Source organism: Rhea americana, unplaced genomic scaffold (assembly GCF_003343005.1).
Source record: "Rhea americana isolate MKP2758 unplaced genomic scaffold, rheAme1 scaffold_35, whole genome shotgun sequence".
Classification (NCBI taxonomy): Eukaryota; Metazoa; Chordata; class Aves; order Rheiformes; family Rheidae; genus Rhea; species Rhea americana.
The window spans coordinates 1,636,777-1,654,730 of NW_028186479.1; the positions used below are offsets into that span (position 1 = coordinate 1,636,777).

At 42.6% G+C, this 17,954-nt stretch overlaps 1 protein-coding gene across 7 annotated transcripts in view; it reads left to right on the forward strand.

Annotated features, from left to right (window-relative positions):
• Window positions 1-17,954, forward strand: part of RBMS3 (RNA binding motif single stranded interacting protein 3) — a 697,064-nt gene that overhangs the window by 1,288 nt on the left and 677,822 nt on the right. The window contains exon 1 of one of the 7 annotated variants that reach the window (XM_085311792.1): window positions 29-190. The exons of the other annotated variants lie outside the window; for them this stretch is intronic. The gene's annotated coding sequence lies outside the window, so the exon portion shown is untranslated. Of the gene's footprint in view, window positions 1-28; window positions 191-17,954 lie in introns of those variants that run through there. 7 annotated transcript variants of the gene reach the window in all.

Here is a 17,954-nt window from a genome sequence, read left to right on the forward strand (position 1 = left end):
GGCCGGCGCGGCCCGCGGGCGCCGGGGGGCGAGCGGCCGCGGGGAAGGAGCCCCGGCAGCGCTGCTGTGTCATTGCGGAGCGGGGACGGCGGCGGCGGCGGGGGAAGCCGCCGGGTGACCGAGTTCAGCGAGAAATGGGTCAGCTCGCATCCTTCCGTGCGGAGATGTCTGCTGCGGAGAGACTCGGAAAGTAGGGAGGCTGGGAGGGAAGCGGGTTGCCATTAAGCTAATGTCAGCGGCGTGCGGTGATCAGTGCTTTTGTCTGTGGGCACGGTCTTCGTTGCCATTAATTTGGCTCGGCGTGGGGTTGCCGAAGTGAAGGCTTGAAATTGTGCTGCGTGTGGAGGTCGGCAGTGGGTAGAGGCTGATTAAATGTGCAAGTTTTATCGTGATACAGCGATTGTTGCAAGCGGCGATCTGGGTGTGCTGAACGAGAGAAAAAAAAAATCCATTTATATTTTATGGAAATCTGAATAATTCTCGGGGTGCATAGATACTACGTAACAGACTATCTTTCTACTATAAATGAAAAAAAAAAAATGTTGCAATGTCCTGGATTTGAGCCACGTTTCATAAACTAGTTTTACTAGTTTTGTTTTCTGTTACAAATGTGTAGGGAATGGTAATACAATGAAGGAATGTAAACCAGCAGCGCAATAAATTAATACAACAACTCTGTCACACTGCTATCTACATGGCTAGAGTTGGGCTCATCACTGTGAGAAATTCAGGGCATTTTGAAAAAAATGCTGTCTATTACCAAAGACCTGCACTTCATAATTTAACCTCAGATACTTTTTGGTTTCTTACTCTTCGGTAAAATCCAGCCTAGTGTTTTTATTAAAAGAGAGTATGAAAGACTGATCATCTGAGCAGGGCCTGTACAGCTTAGTAAGGTGCATACAACATTTTTATTTTTAAAATGATAACTGGTGGTTTTGCATTATAATAGATGTAGACAGAATTTCAACTCCCTTGAGTTCCTGAATATTTAATTCTGTCRTGACTGCATACTACTGTACATAGTTAAATGGTTTGTGTGCTTGTCTGCATGTGTGTGATTTTTTCCAGGTCCTCTTTACTTACAACGTGTTACTTAATGGAACTTAAAATGCATTCTTTCAAAATAATTAGTATGTAGAGTCAAGGTTGCCATTTACATACGAGTTGGCTGTGCCAGTGCCTCGAGCATTTAAAAAGCCTGCCATCAGCACAAATCTGTGCTTAATAGTTACTTTTTGATTTGCCACACAGTCTGTCTAATGTTTTACCAATGGTGGACACGAGGAAGGCAAACAGCATATGACTGAAGATGAATGAGTACTAGAGAAGGCCTGATTATCCATGGTGTAACTCATTAACATGTTTAGATAATCCAGTATTGCACCATTGTTTTATTCTGTGTTTGTCAGCAATTTGAGGACATAGAAACAAAGTGCTACTTTTTTTCCAGTTGTAGCTGTGCAAAAGTACTGTGATACAATCTCTCCCCCCCCCCCTTTTTTTAAAGCTAATATCCACTTTTCCAGTCTTGCCATGCCCAAGATGTTTGCAAGGACTTTAGCTTTTATTTTGGGGAAGTGCTGTGATATTTTGAATCTCCTTAATCCTATGTATGTTTTCTGGATGCTTTCCCAGGGCAACCTCTACTTCATATAAGTGCAAAAGTATTTCAAATATCCAGTAAGACAGTGCAATCAGAAATAAGGGAAAAGCCATTAAAGTGACAGTACAAGCCAACACAACTATATATAWAAAAAAACCCACACAAAACAAAACCCCAATATTGTTGGAAATGTCATCTGAGAACTGTTAAAATTGATTGAAATAACAAAAACATTGCTTATTTGGCCCTTAAACAAATGTCAAAGGTACAAATGTCAAAGGTGATACATTTTAGAACTGTAAGCGCTCTACATGGAAACTGTGAAGAACATTAGAACTAGCTTTGCTGATAYGAACATTTGTGAGTATGTAAATATTAAGGTTTTACCACATCTCATTATTCCACTGTCAAGACTTGCTGTTTAGGATTATTCTTGGATTATAAAGAACCTTATATGTGTCATTCAGCTCCATTTCTACAGGTGGTAAAAAGAGTTTTGCTCCCACCTGTAATGGAACTGGGTCAAATTCACGCTGCAGCAAGGCATTTTTTTGTCACAATCTCCAAAATGACCCTTGCTACATTAACTAAAGAAAGTATTTTCTAAGGTTCTACCATGGTGTCATTTGCATGGATGTTGTTTTTTTTTTCTGCAATATGTTTATTCTCTAACTGTTTTTGAACTTCAATAAAATTCTGAAACACATACGTAACTTGAAATATATCCTACAGTCTTCAGCCGGGATGCTCACATGCTTAAATTTAAGTGTATGCTTAAGTGCTTTGTTGGAGCGAGACCTAGAATACCTCCCACACATCTTTTTGTGTTGATGCAGTTTCCGACCAATGTATGAGTAGGGAAGTGAGAAAGAACAATTTTATAATTTATTAAATATACAATACTTGGTGCTTTAAAACATGATTGTCATTTATTTAGCAGAAAATTAAGCAGAAATTATAGTAGAAGGTGAGATTTAAAAGATGACTGACTCTGTATGGATACCATTTTCTTTTCTTAAAGCAAAACACATCAGAAGATGTTTTTCAACACTCCTACAGTCCTTTCTGTTATTTTAGGTAAGAGCACGTAGATCTAACCCTATGTACAGCAGCACGTTGACATTCTCCAGTGTGGCAAAGTGGATGACGGGGGGAGTGAATGCGCAATCCTAGGTGCTTCTTCCGTACTGGAGGTGCAGCTGATGCCTGCGACAAGTTGTGCGGGGCGGGGAGGAGGGGGGACATCCTGCCGTCTGGCCACTGCGGGACTCTGTGCAAGGGGAAGCAGAGCCCTGATTTTTTTCAAGGATTCTTTCCAACTTCTGTTGGAGTGATGGTATCTTTGAAAGGATCAATTTAGTGAGGGCTTTGAGGGTTGCCTTCAGGAATAGCTGATTGATGACTTTACAGGTAACACTTGCTATTACAACAGCCACTAGCTGGCATTTTTCCTGGGGTTGTACCCTGAATTAGGACTTTCAAGTATAGTGTTTTTATTTTCAGAGGTACTGTGCAGCTCCTAGTCCTCMAAAAACTGGTCCTACATACAGATTTAGTCATGCAACTTTGCACACCTGAAAAAGAGCATTTTATTTTGTTTTCCACTGAGGGAAACCTCTGTACATCTGAGGTTTTCAAAGCAGGTGCAAATGATTTACAAGCACACCCACTGCTTTCACTTTATACCTACATTCCAGATAGGAGAACCCCTGTGAAATAGCTCCAAAGTTAAGAACCCTCTGTGTATTTACATGGAAATTAGCACACCAAGGTTACAGCAAAAGCAAGCCTATCTGGGCTGGGTACATGGTATTCTAGTTCAAAAAAAAAAAAAAAATTGTTGGTGTTTGATATAAGAGGTCTGAAGTGTTTTATGGGCTCACGTGGATGTCGTTTCCCGGAATACTCTTCGGTCATATTGCTGTGTGAGAGTGGTACCCAGGTGTGCAAGCTTTTAGAGAGGAAAAACTGAATGCTTTGAGGGAAGGCACTTGGTATTAACTTGGGAATTCTGTTCTGCTGTACATGTGATCTGCAGCAAAGCGGACTGACTGTATCAAAAAGCCTTCTGCTAGTGTATTTATACCATTACTGCCAACAGTAAGGTGATAAGGTGAAGCCCTTGTCCTCCACAAGGAGTAGGTCGGGAAGAGTGAAAGCATCTTCAGGGGATTTTTTTTTTGTAATTATTTCTTTTATGTATTTAGTTTTGTTTGCCTTGAAAACCTGTATGTTGCTACGTGTTTATTTTAGAGAGGACATAGCCTAAGAAATGCAATTTATGCTTGAAGGAGAGGATGGGAAGTTTCATTTCAGGGAGAGATCATTTCCGTGTCAGGTCAGATGGGCTTACCATACTGTAGGCTGTTCCATGGTGCATAGGAGAGCAGTTATCAAGCACAATCTTTATCCTGGAGATTTAGATATTTTTTTCAGGTTACCGGGACCCAGCCCATTGAGCAACATGAAGTTAAGAACCAAGAGCTGAAACTGAAATCAGTAGTGARTAAGGGGAACCAGTCTAAGGTGTGCAAGGCAAAGAAAACTAAGGCAGACAACACTACCTGATGCTGATTGTAGTAGCTTCTCCTGATGATCAGATAAAATGCAACATTTTGTATGAGCTGGAGTTTCCCAAGGGCTGAAGGCTTTGTGCCAGGTGTATCATGAGCTGTGATCCTGCCAAGATGTAATGCAGATGTGAATAGTCAAGGTCAGACCATTGTCTGCTTGGGTGGACAGATTCTTAGCCAACCCAAGATGGCAAAAAATTTTACTTGTGGCTGTTGCTATTCCGGGAGTCTGATGTCAGACAGAAATTCCAGAATTCTTGAAAGTGTGGACAGAGCTGATGAATAATGGGTCTATATCTAACCCATTGCTAAGAACGTTACAGAAATCTTTCCTCAGTGCAGCAATATCAACTCAGACTTTTTCAGATCCATCTGAAACCATCTGTTTTTCATTTTAAGCTGCTCTTTCCCATGCAGTGGGTCATCTTGGTATTGGTATTGATCTGCATAGTTCAGTGTCTTGCTGATGGAARGGTCTGAAGGCAAACTTATGTCAGTGCTAACACTCCGTTCTCTCCAAGCTCGCAGTGCCAGGAGGCTACCTGCATGGTGAGTCTGTCCCCAGGCTGTGGACGCGGAACATGCCGTGTCCCTCACTGGTGGCTGTCTGTCCTGCAGACCCCCAGCTTGCAGCTTCCCAGAGGCATGGGGAGGCTGCTGAAGGGGTGTCCTCAAAACAGCTGCCAGAGCCATAGGACTGGGCAGGTGCCTTGGATGGGAGGATTTGATCCTGTGTATTATTTGCTGCTGTGGACAGCAAAGCTGTTACTTGTGCCATCAATACGTTTCAGTGAGCTGATCCCAAGGGCCATCTGCTCTGAGAGTTAAAATATGTGGTTTTAGACTTGAAAAAAAGAGGAAATTCACTGTGAATTTAAAACGTTGCTTTTCAGGCAGGTCTACTTTTGCATTTCCATGTATTCGATGTACTCTGCCACTTATACGTTCCTTGCCTTCCAGTGAGAGAATCCTTAGCTGAACCTAGGATGGTGCCTTTACTACGAAAATAACCAGATGAGAAGAGATGAGAACAAGAGAGAGAAAAAGAGCGAGTGAGTGAGCGAGAGATTGAGAGAGAAATTGTTAGTACCTTAGTGGAAGGCAGGAGTAATAAACTCACCTTTTATTAGACATCAGAGAATTCATAAGGATAAGAGATATTGGAAATCAGGCCTCCTAATTTTCATAGCTCCAGAATTCCTTTTTATCTCATATTCTGAGGATTTCTTTTACTGACATGTGAAATAACGTTACCTTAAGTAAAATAAATGTGCTTGTAAAAGTCTTAGTTTTCAAGTGGTGTATTTAGAATCCAGAACGGAGAGAATGATGTCCAATGTTGTTTTTTATGTTAGAGTTCAAGCAGAAGTTAGCAATTGGAAAGAATATGAATTGACTTCTGAGCGTTAGCAACTTAGATAAAAAGCCAATTTACAAGATAGACTGTGCATCTGAAAGATTCTTTAAAGTCGTATACAATACAGAGACTTCTGAAAGAAGAATACACTATTTAAAATACTTCTCCCCCTAAATAAATTGCATGACAAATGTTTTGACAAAAAGTGAACAGCTGTTTAAAATTTTAAACCAAATGATCAATAGGTGGATGAGACTTGAAAAGCTGATCACGCTGAATATTACAATATTCATTGTAATGCAGAGATTTCATAAAAAGTAAGTGCTACATGTGGTTATTACAAAGTGAAGTGAAGGGCATATGTGGTTGAGTATGTAATAAATCCAGAGACATAGACAATGAGCATCGTGGGTGGGAGCTGCACAACACTCTTGAGTCATCAGAAACAGAACCACCAATTTGGTGTGCAGAAGACACACAGCTGGCTCTGTGGCTAAAGGTAACTTCGTCTTGGCTGCAGCGGGGCCGAGACAGTTCCTGCTCAGGGCAAGATGCAGCATTGAAAAGGGCAACGTTATCTGCTCTCGAGCTGCCTGGACGCTGCCTCGGCTCCRGCGTGGCGGCGCGTGTCCGTGCCCGTGCTCTGGCAGGGGGAAGCAGGCCTGCCCAGGGCCGCACGTGGCAGCCCCGAGCTCGGCGGGGCATTTCSAGCTCCCTCGCGCGGAGCCTGTTCTCGGCGGCCGCGTGTGTGTGGCGACGCCTGCCCGAGACTCGGGTGCCAGCTCGGAACAAAGCTGAGCCCTCGGACAGTGGATGAGCAATGAAGCTAGGAGAGAACAATGCCCATGGTGTTACACACCGTTTCCAGTGTTTTGCTACGTGCTCTCGGTGTTTTTAGACCATCCCTATCGGTGCTAAAAGCTTACTCTGTCCTCCTGCATCCGTTCRGCGCGGCATGTCCTAACATACTGCGGTAAGGTTTACTTAACTGCTCAGCGCGAAAAATGAAGTTTCGTTGCTGCTGTGTGAGCTGGTGCAGTTTTTGTTTGGTTCCGTATTTGGTTGCTCTGTGCTTGGCCATAGCCATGCCACTCGCGTAGCGGCTGGGATTATTTCCCAGCAGTTTGCACTAGGTGGATTTCTGTACTGACTGGCTGCCAACAGTAATTATCCAATAAGGGCATAAAAATTYGCACAGTCTCAGTAGCATTATTAGTTTCTAACAACCTGTTTCTCAGAAAATACCCAAATATTAAAGAAAATGGGACTACAGCTGTATATAGGAAAAATGACAGCAAGAGCAGCAATAATTTGCATGGAAGTAGCACTCAGATCAGATGCCACTGTGAAATGTAAATATGTAATAAAATAAAAAGGATAGACCTGAAAGATATTAAAAATACTAAGGATTCTACAGTTTTTCTTCTTTCCTTTCTCATTCCTCATCCTTTCTCCCTAGCTCTGAAATTCTCCTCTGTCTAAAATGAAACTTCCTTTTTTGTTTCATTTACCCACATTGTGTTCTGCTCTATAAGGAGAATATGAATTGTTCCAGAAACTATAGTAACCAGTGCATTTCAGCTGGGATAAAACAAGACACAGTTTGGCTCATAGTATGGACAAGGACAGTCATGTATAAAATTCTGTTAGACAGCCATGATTTACTAGAAAAAGAGTAATTCTTCCATGCCTAATGGCTTCTGCCATGTGTTTAAATACAGCTGTTATTTTCTTTATACATTCTATTAAGTGAAGACCAATCTTGTTATAGAAGCAGAGTGGAAATGGTTTCCTTGACTGAAAAACAAATGTTGGGTGAATAAAAATTACAGACTCAGGCCCCAAAGCTTGATTAATGTATTTACTGTTTCTTGGCTTCTCAGTTCATTCCTTTGAACTGTTTGGCATATAACTTCCGAGCGTATTCTTCCCCAAAAGATACTGTACTCAGGTTGGTCGAAGTGATAATGTGATCAACAACTGAAAATACTACAGAAGAGAGAAAAGGAGCATGTCCACATTTATTTTTAGACCGTCCAYAAAGGATTGTTATCTTTGACTGGTGAGTGAACATAAAATAGTATGGAACTTGTGCCTTTTTGGTAAACATAAGGTCCATGTTAACTGATCTCAGCAACTGCCTCAAGCGTTGCTGACACCTCTTCTACGCTATTAACTAATGCTCGTTGTCTCACTGAGGTTATTGCTGGGTCTGCACTCATTGCCAACAGCCCTTAGCAGAAAATCTCTCGTTGGATGCAAACCACTTACAAGATTCATGTGAAAAGTCTTTGTAGAAGAGGAGTTAAAAGGGTAAATATTTAGCAAAAAATAATAGTTATAGCTATTGTATTTAGTAATACTACAATATTAGCTATAGTAGAATAGCTGCACGTTGTGTTTTGCTGAGAATTCAAAAGCGCTGCCTGGCCTTCCTGCCTTGAGGAAGTTGCCATGAGAGTTGGGAGGATAACTGGAAGTCCTCGCTGCCGGGAGGGGAGCACGATAACTGAGGACAGAGTGTAAAACAGTAACTTCTGCTCTTAAGGTAAATTCAGAGTGAGAGAGAGTGGCACAGAGGGCAGAGAGGGAGTCGTTGCTGGAAAGCTAATTGGAAACAGTAATTCTTGAGTAGGATTGGAAGGAAGGAGTTTGGAGACCAAAGAACTTTATGAAGTGTGTATTRGGTCCATGTGGAGTTAAGGAAGCACACACACAATCTCGTGGAGTTTGCAAAATGCGTGTCTAGGCTTCAGAGACATTATACAGTGCCCTAGTTAGCCCTGTTAACTTTATGGAGTGTGCTTCGAGGACATGCAGACTTTCAAAAGTATGTGAAAGCCACTTTCAATAATTAATTGGTGCCCTCTCCCCAACCTGTTGTTTCATATCTAATAAAAGGCAACCATAAGTCCTTGCCAAAGACAACAGATAAAAAATATTTAGGTTTGTTGGGTTAGAGGTAGGACAAGCTAGAAAGGGGATCACAAAAGATCTGAGAAGTGAAAAACTCCCTATTCTTTGCTGCATTTTGTTTCACCCATGACTGTCGTATGTTGTGCTGCAGACTAAATTTTGCCTGATCTAGGAAGTGATTTCAGGAAGATCAGTCCAGTTTTACGGAAATTAGAAGTGTGTGTGAGCGTCTGAGCAAACAGATTTATAACTGGAAGCATGTTTCAACTTTTCTATGTCTAGGAGGCATGCTGAAATTTTCAGGTGATAAACTGACTTCTGGCTTACGCAGAGCAGCCACGGTGTGCCCTGTCATGCACACCCACGCACAAGCAGCATGACGCAGGAAATGACACGCTGTTATCCAATGGCCAAGACAGTGGATGCAGGGAAATGGTGGGCTTGCTGGCATGACCTCAAAGACAGGTCTCCACAGATGGTCTGTAGTCACTTAAGTGTRTGCAGTTAAAGTGTGCCTGTTGTGTGCTGGGGGCAATTTTTGTTTCAATAGAGAACACGTAAGTTCGGAGGAGGCCATGAATATTTTTCTCAAGGGAGAAGGGAAGAAATCAGCAAGCTTAATGGGAAAGCAAGCCATGGGTTTCCAGAGACCRAGGGGAGGAAGCCAGTAACAAAGGCTCTGACATTCATCCTGGACCTGACTTACGGTGCCCCCTCATAAAGGAGATACTCACGTGATGGAAGTTTGCTGTCACCTGCTCTTGCAGTTTTATACAGAGAGCAGCCCTGTTGGACCTTAGAACAGGGCCTGAACATGCCGCTTGCTGAACACGTCAAGATGACAGTCCTGGGGGAAGGTAAGTAGATGATGTATCACTTCTAAGAGAAGCCACGTGGAGGCTAGAAAGTCAGAGGCAATCAAGTTCACTATGGCTCAGGGAGTCTTAATAAGAAGGGTCATACTGTAGGACTAGCACTGCTGGTCAGCCAGACCTGCATCACCCAGCATGGGGGATTATTGCTCTGGGCCGAGCAAGGCTTTAGCTTCTCCATTTGTCCTGATTCTTGCTGTACATGTTCTGCCTGTAAGTTCTGCCTTAGCTGGTGTAAGCCCCACCAGCTTGCTCTCTCCTAGCTGTGTTCCCAAGTCTCATCATTATGCATGCTGTTGTGTGCAGAACAGTTACTAAGGTCCTTCTCAGAAATGAGTAATTGGTGCATCATAGCTATACCTAAGTGCTACTGCTTTAGAGTTAGACCTGCAACCCCCCAGCATGTTATCTGTTAGGTCACACTATTCCAGGGAGTTATTCCTGGTACTATCCATAATGCCTGTCTAGTCTGCAATTACAGTCAAAGCCCAGGAAGTGGTGGCATTCTGCAATGCCAGTTTGCATTTCAAAAGTGTCTGTAGATGCTACTTATGATCATATCATGACACCTCCTTATTCATATATTAACATCTCATGGGAGTAACTGGAAGAGACAAGAACCATGAAAAGTAGATAACCAGAGATAGCAGGCACTTACATGTTATAAACTGTACATTACTATTAAGAGGTAGGAGGAGGAAGGCACAGTGGAACCATAGTTAACAGGTGCCAAAAGCTTCGCTTTACTCTCTTWTCAGCTGATACAAGTAACCTGTTTCTAACCTACACAAAGGAAATTTATAGGTAGGTCTTAAGGGTGTCACATCTGTCATAGGTAAAGCCTGTGCAATTTTTAAGATGCAGGTCAGGACAGTTACATCTGCTGACACACAGTTCTGTAGTATCAACAAGATCAATTGTGTCAGCATGTGTTGTGCTGCTTGCCTTGTCTTACCTCCTGGATTCCCTTCAAATCCTGTGGCAGAGACTGTCACAGCTGCCCTGGCGAGTATGAGGAGAAGGAGTACTGGGCCCCAGCAGTCAGGGTCAGAGTCCCGGAAAGCTGGCTTGGAGATCACTGCAGAGAACTTGAAAGGTGAGTTGTCAAATGATAAGTGCAAAAATGGAGCATGCACCAAGCTACTGTGTGCACAATCAGAAATGTATGTACCATGCGTAGTAGAGGCAGAAAGTACTAAGTTCTGTTTCCAATCAAGTTTTGTTATATAGTAATGGCACATAAAAGTGAAGGAAGAATAACCCCACACCAGTGCAACAACAGGCAGGAATAATAAAACATTTACAAGGCAAAGCAATAGAAAATGCATGAATGGGATCTAGTGGTAAATTTTTGGTGCAAAGTTAAGGCAAAAAGGAACAAGATAGTTTATCTTCCTTCTTCCTCTGCTCTTAGGTTTGAAAGAGTGGGATCTGCTTGGATAGCAGGTCATTACTTGCTCTGAAGTGTGTGGGGGTACTTTCACCATAGGTGAGTCTTCAGTACTCTTCTGGTGTTGTCATCTCTTCAGGTGATATTGGATGCCACACAGTACTGGCCCTGAAGGCAGTAAAACTGTCACCTGTTATCTTTAGCCTCAAACTGTCCCTTTCCCAGTCTCCTTCCCAACCCAATGCCAGCAGGTGCCGGCAGGCGATGCTCCTGGGCACTCAGCAGCAGCAGCCAGGGTCTGCGCCCTCCCTGCGATATGACTGTATCTCTGCGTAAACCAAGGTGGTTTTTTGGGGGGGAAAAATGCTTCTAAAATACTAACAATATTTGTAATGCTGAGATCTAATTTTTGACTTCGTAGTAAGCTAAGGACAGGCTTTGTATCCAACTGGCAAACAAAGTTCATGACTTTCTCTGAGGCTGGAGAGCATGTTGTATTTTACTTGCAATGATTTATGACTGAGTACAGCTCATGTGACTATGAGTAGAAACTGTACAGGAGGGGAGGTACAGCTTGTTAAAAATAATCCAGAGGAAGGTAGATTAGTAGGATCAGATGAGGTAGTCAGATGTGCGTTGTCAGTGCCTAGTAGTTTAAAGGATTTTTATATTTATACATTTACCAGGAGGGCATGCTAGAGCATGAATGGGGAATTGAAAGTCACTTCTCTGTACTAAGGTCTTCAAGACTGTAAGAGAACTTTTTCACCTTGTRTAATTTTGGGAATAATTTTCACATTTGAAGAAGAAGGAAGGAACAGACAGGTTGCAGTCTGAAATAAACTTGAGGTGTGTTAAGAGGCTCAAAATAACAAATCTACTAAATATGCATAGTTCAAATCTTACTCTATTTCACACACGAGCCAGAGACCCCCTTGACAAGATTTTGCTTGGGATAAGGTATTATCCTGTCTTGGGGCAGGAGAATGCTGTAGATCATCCACTTCATTCTGTTATGATTCTGTGGTGAAAAATGCTTTGATGCTTTCTGAAATGGAACTGTTATCTACATAGAGCTGCCAGCTGCATTCAAACTCCAAGAATTGTTTTGAATTACCCGAAAAAGGTATAAGATAAATGCAGCTGTCAATAAAAGTACTCACTGGGGTCTCACAGTCATGCGTGAACACTTGCGGAATCAGATCCTGCAATTTTGAGCTTTTGAGGGGAAGTACCACCTCTTGCTACGTATTTAAACATTGCTGCTACAGCAAGGCCTGTGTACTTATGAGTATGTGCAATACAAAGAATAATATTTAAACAGTGTAAAATTGTATTTCACACCCTATCAAAGAACAGTCTTAGAGCTTTGTGAAAAAAGTATGCTATGGAAGTGATATCCTAAAAGGCTGTATCTAACTTGAATCTATTTATTGTAGTTAATAGTTCATGTAAAGTGCTAGTGTAACAACTGAACAAGGGTTTGRAGCACCTTGAAAAATAAAGCATATTTTGAAGCTGAAGCTATCAGCAAATTTCATTTTCTTCAGATGATATGTTTAAAAGACAGTCCATTAAAATAGGATGTTTAAAATCAAAGTACTCTCTTTTTTTCCACATAGAAGGGTTGCGTAACCCTCTCCAATGTTACTACTACCRCATTAGCCTGTGCAATGTATTTGTAAGGGTAGGATGCTTTGTCCTCTCACGCTTGCAGGAGCATCAGCTTGAAGACTAACACATCTGTAATAGACTCAAGTTGCTTTTTTATCAGCAGCCGATAGCGACAGTCCTAAGAAAGGACCGAATTCTCAAAACTGCGAATATGTTTGTCGACAAAACGCGAGCATGCAAGACAGCAGTTCAGGCGCATTTCGCTTTCGTTTTTTCCTCTTTTGTGCTCGGGCATAACTTGCGAGTGCCAGCCCTCTCGGCTGGGCGTCAGCCTCTCTGTAATTGCTGCGGCACGCCAGACCCTTTAAAATTACCCTATGTCAGCTGTTTATCCTCCGGCGGGGAAGCATGCGTGTTGGGTTGCTCCCCTTCGCCCCTACCCGTGTTGCTCTTGGTGACAGCCAGGGGCTTATTTGAGCCGAGGACCCGGCGGCTCGCGGGAGCGAGCACCCTGGGGCGGCCGTCAGCGGCCTCACCGGGCCGTGGGAGCACGGGGCTGCCTGGGCTTGGCAGGCTCGCGCGCCTAATCCCTTCCTTCCTTCCCTGGCTGTTTAGACAACTGGGAAGCAAATAYGCTCTAGATATTGTGCGATCTCTGGGGGAGTTTGTTCCCGGGAGGAAGCGCCTGCGGGAGCGAGAGGGTCTGTTTGTCCTGGTGCCTGCCTGCGGCTCTGCTTAATCCCGTCTCTGCAGCACCGCGGCACCTTGCAAATATTTAAAACTGGAGCAACTCGTTTCCGCCGGCCTTGGCAACAAGGTGAACGGCAAAGGGCTTACTCATGGCAAACCTTGTGTTCATGCTAACGCGCCAGCGTTTGTGTCGGGTTTTGGCCTGCGTCCRCGAGGACGCGTGGAGGGGACCGGGGGGCTCCCGGGGCGGGCACGACAAAGTGGGCGAGGGCATCTCGGCTGCTCTCTCGAACCTCAGCGTTAGGGGGTTTGGGGGTTGCGTGCACACCACATCGCTGTGATCAGCCTCAGTGAAACCACTGCAGCACGGGTCCTAAGGGCAGAAGCAGCTTAACAGGTGAAATAGAGGCAGGTACACGGGTAACTTCTGAGGAAGAACTACTCAGAAGTAGGTTACTTCTGTCTTTTTTATTTTTAATCAAATAAGGCAAAAATATACAACAGACGAAGTCTGATTTGCATGAAAATTTGTATGCATGTATAGTAGATCTTGATGTGGAAAATTGCTTTATTTCAACTCAGTGGCCTGTGTATTTGATTTTTAGAGTTACTTCTTTCTTTGTAACTTTCAGTAAGTTTCTGTTGCAAACTAGTACTTCTAAATTCCTTCTGAAATACTCAAGTGTTTTGTACTCTAGTAGATAAAGTTGCTGTCTTCTATTGAAAAATACTTTTTATTCCAATCTATATGCAGCTTTTCAATAAATTCTTTTTTCTCTATCAAATGCATTATTACAATTTGAACTATCATTAAGAAATACCATGCATTTAATAGCCATATTTTAAAAACTTYTATTAATCAGGCGAAATGGTGTGTGTGTGTGTGTTAAAAGCTAGTTTTCACTAGCTTTTTTCACATGGATTTTTGCATGCAACTAAGTCTTGGAATGACCAAGCAAATATCCCTTGTTAATCTTAACAATGCTTGTATTTATTTTCAGAATTAATTTTTATTGCAGTTTTGATTAGATTTCTGATGCGTTCTGTGTACTGTAAGGCAGCTTACTTGTGGCTAAGTTAAAATCTATGGTTTATTAGCAGTTTGAGTTGCTTAGACAATAAACTATCATCTGTAAATAGTGGTGCTCTCAAGGTAAAAACCTGTTAGGATAATTCTGAGATAAAATTCTTCAAATTCTTTGGCTGCCAATGGAGAATATTCCAAAAGGATTGCTCCCTGCTATGTGTGGGGCTTCATGAATTTCAGAATAATGGAGATGTTAACAACTTTGAGGGGTCTGTGGAAATACATCTTCTCCCAAAGCACTGTCTGAATTCTTCTTGAAAGTATCAGAAACTGGCTATGGCCTAACTACATGTTAGTTTGCTCTGTTTTAAGAAAAGGTGTGATGTTTAAACTGACTTAATGAATATGGTGCAAAACCCTGTGTGGATACACTTAATTCAGTTAAACCTAGCTTATACAAATTTAATATGCATAGGTAGTTTATAGGTATAAGCTAAGCTAACACAGCGAGTTTTTAACCATTTACCTAAACCAGTTTTTAAATAGACATGGAAAAACTTTCATATAGAGCAGGACTGAGAAGATTGGGACTGTTTACCTTGGAGAGGAGATGAGTCAGATGAATCAGAAGTGAGATGATAAAAGGTTACAGATAATGAAGGCATAGACTCTGCAGAGCAAGAAATTCCATTCTACCGTCAGCAAAGGACAAGCAATACTCAGTGAAGCTTAAAAGTGACAAATTCAAAAGCAAATAGAAATGCTCTTCCGTGCAGTGAACTAGCAGCTCATTGTCACAAGGTATCTCTGGGGCCAAGAGTTTAGCGGGAATCCAGGGTGAGCAGAGTTGTGTTCAGGGGTAGGTTTGCTCTTGGCTTTGCAGGAGGGGGAGGTTTGGACGAAGGCGAGGGGAGAGCTCTGCAGCGTGACGATACGAGAGCATGACACTGCTCAGCGCGCTCCGCGCTAACATCAGCCCCTACCTGTTAGTGTAGGTAACGAGCATCCAGTCGCARTGGTAGGGATTAAAAAGACAACGAATGGTGGAAAAGATAAAATCTGTGTGGTTCAAGCCGCTCTGCTATTAGTGAGGTCAAGAGAGAATTAAGCTTGTTTTTTTCCTACTATTACTTCCTTCTCTCCTCACCCTTTTCTTCTGGTCCTTCTTCGTGCACTGCTCAGGGCACTGCTCCATCAGAGCCAGGTAGCTGGCGGCGGAATGAATAGGTAGCTGAGGGAGGGAGATTTTCCCAAAATATTTCRTTTGAAACCTTTCAGATGTGATCTGATTTCAGTAAATCAAAGATAGGGTCTCACAGTCCCTTCCAGAGTGATGACAGGCTGAAGGGGAGGAGCCTGGTCCTTGAAGATACTGGTTGCAGAGTGACTGGATGTCCTTGCACTTCCACACTTGCTGCTGTGGAGCAGGACTTGGAAAGTTGCGGAGTCCCAGCTGCACATGGACCTCTTAGGTCCTCAGCAAAAAGCCTAGACATTTCCAAAGCTCAGTTAGCTGCACTGGGGAAGGAAGTTCTTCCGCTGAAGAGACAGAGCAGTGCATTTCCCTTCCCAGCTGGCACTGGCTGCAGCCCATGCTTATGGCCGTTCCCCCTGGAAGGAAAGCTCTCCGGGGGACCCGTGGCTAATAGCACCGTGTAACGTAAGGGCCCTGCGCTGGATGCTGCTAAGGATGGGAGCATGAGTCCTAGAGCTCGCATTAAAAAGTCCGGCCCTGTAACTAAAAGCTGTAATGATTCATTTCCTCCGTGGACAGACTGTAGAGAGGCATGTGTAACAAACAGCGATGAGTGCTAGGACACTGGTAAAACCAATATAAAACGAAACCATGTAAGGAAAGGGAACGCTAAAAAATTGTCAGCGAAGAGATAAAACAAAGGTGATATACGGTTCACTGTACAACCACTGTCAGTGTTTCTTATGGGAATATCAGCCATAAGTCTAAAATAAATAACATTAATACTGAAACAGACTTTCGTGCATGTATATAGATACAGCTTTTGGAGGGATTGATAGTTAAAGAAAAACTCTTTTCTGATACTTTCCTATTGTACATTTTTTGAAATATTGCATGTGCACTAAAACGTACTGTAAGTGTGAGTGTATGTCTTATATCTAGATCTAATGTTATGAAGGCTATAAAATAACCCATTTAGAATAATATGAAATTGGACTGCTTTAATTTTGTGTCTTTGCCTCAAATTTCTGCTGTAACATTGTTATTTTTATGTAAATAGAGAAGTTTGGATTGTAAAGTAAATCATTTCCATTCCATATTCAGTGACTGAACTATATTTCTTTTTGACACTTCTGCAAAATGTGTTACACAGGATTAGTAAAAAAATCACTCACTGGAGCTTTTATAGTTAATTTCACATGGCTATGTTAACTGAAAGAGGCAGCACTATGTTAGAAATACAGTGTTTTCTTTGGAGAGGAGGATGTTACCTATAATTTGCTTACTTGTGGTTATTGGTTGTTACTGGGAACACTAACATTTTGAAGTAAAATTAGTATAGTTGAGATCCATTAAGCAGAGAAAATAAAAGAGAAAAATAAGTGTGTTCCCATGAAAAATCCCGTCGCAGGTAATAGTATAGCCGCATGTCGTTTTTAAGCTACTGCAGTGTAAACGAGGTAATTGGAAAATGCCGACGTTTCCCGGCTCCCCGGGACACTAATAAGCGTAGTCCTGACACGAACGCCGCCTGCRACGGTGCTAGCCGCGCGGCCGGCAGCTGATGTGCCAGCGGTCCCGTCAGACCGCCGGCCACACGAGACGTGGCGAGGCGCTGTCACAAGGAATTTAACCCTCATCCGTTAGAGAACAAGCCCAGGGTAAAGGTCCTTTTCGGCATCAAGGTGGCCATTTAATGCTTTTCTTTCCTCTAATTGGAAATGATAATCAATGAGAATCATTTATAAAACTTGTCCAAAGCGGTGATTCCCTCCTTAAAATGACATCTTCTGCCTAAGGCACTGTAATTGCAATCAGGTTAGTGCCGTATGATCATAATAGGGTGCAGAACTTCATGAAGCATATGGTTACCTTGTTTGCACTGGTTGGCAAATAGACCTGAGTAGGTTATTTCTCTGATGGGAACTTTATCTGGTTTGACCTTTAGTTAGCCAGGGATTTGAGTGAAGTATTACCTTCTCTGAAATTAGGCGCTTGAGTAAAACATTTCATGGGCCTCGGTAACACAGTTCATCTGTGCTCTGATGGCAATTAATGTCTGTGTAAGTAAACTTTCTATTTTAAAGGTCATTAATTTTCTTTACAGGGTACAGCTCATAGAGTGTACTACTGAAATAATTAGGAGCCAGAGGGATTGATTTATGAAGGAGGATTAAAAAGACTAAAAATATAAAAATTAGCTAAGTGATGACCAGGAAAGGGTGTGATAATAACTCTGCCTCTTCATGTTTTTGTTTGCATTTGCATCTGGGTGAAATTCTCTGGCTTTTGTTACAAGAAAGTCAGCCTGGAGCTCCTAGTGATCCTTTGTAGTCTCAAAGCCCATACCGCTTAACCACCTAATTCTTTAAAACTTGGATAGGAGCACAATTTTGTTTTACACTGGGAAAAAATTTCCCCTGCAGACAGACCAACTGGGCCAGCTCTGCTTGAAGGCTTGTCCACGTAGAGGGTGCTTGTTGGGTGCTATCGCTGCCGCAACACAGTCGTGGTCCTACGTCGTTGTCCTGGACCACAGCGGAGCTTGTGTTATGGAGCTGCTGGACACTACTTTGCAGTGACGTTACATGACTGACTGTGTTAGGAGATTGCTTTTTCCTGTGTCGGAAAATCTTGGTTCAGGCTCTCCTTTACACCAGCTCTAACTCAGYTTCATTTAGATCCCCTGTATTGGAGTTACTTTGCCTTTACAG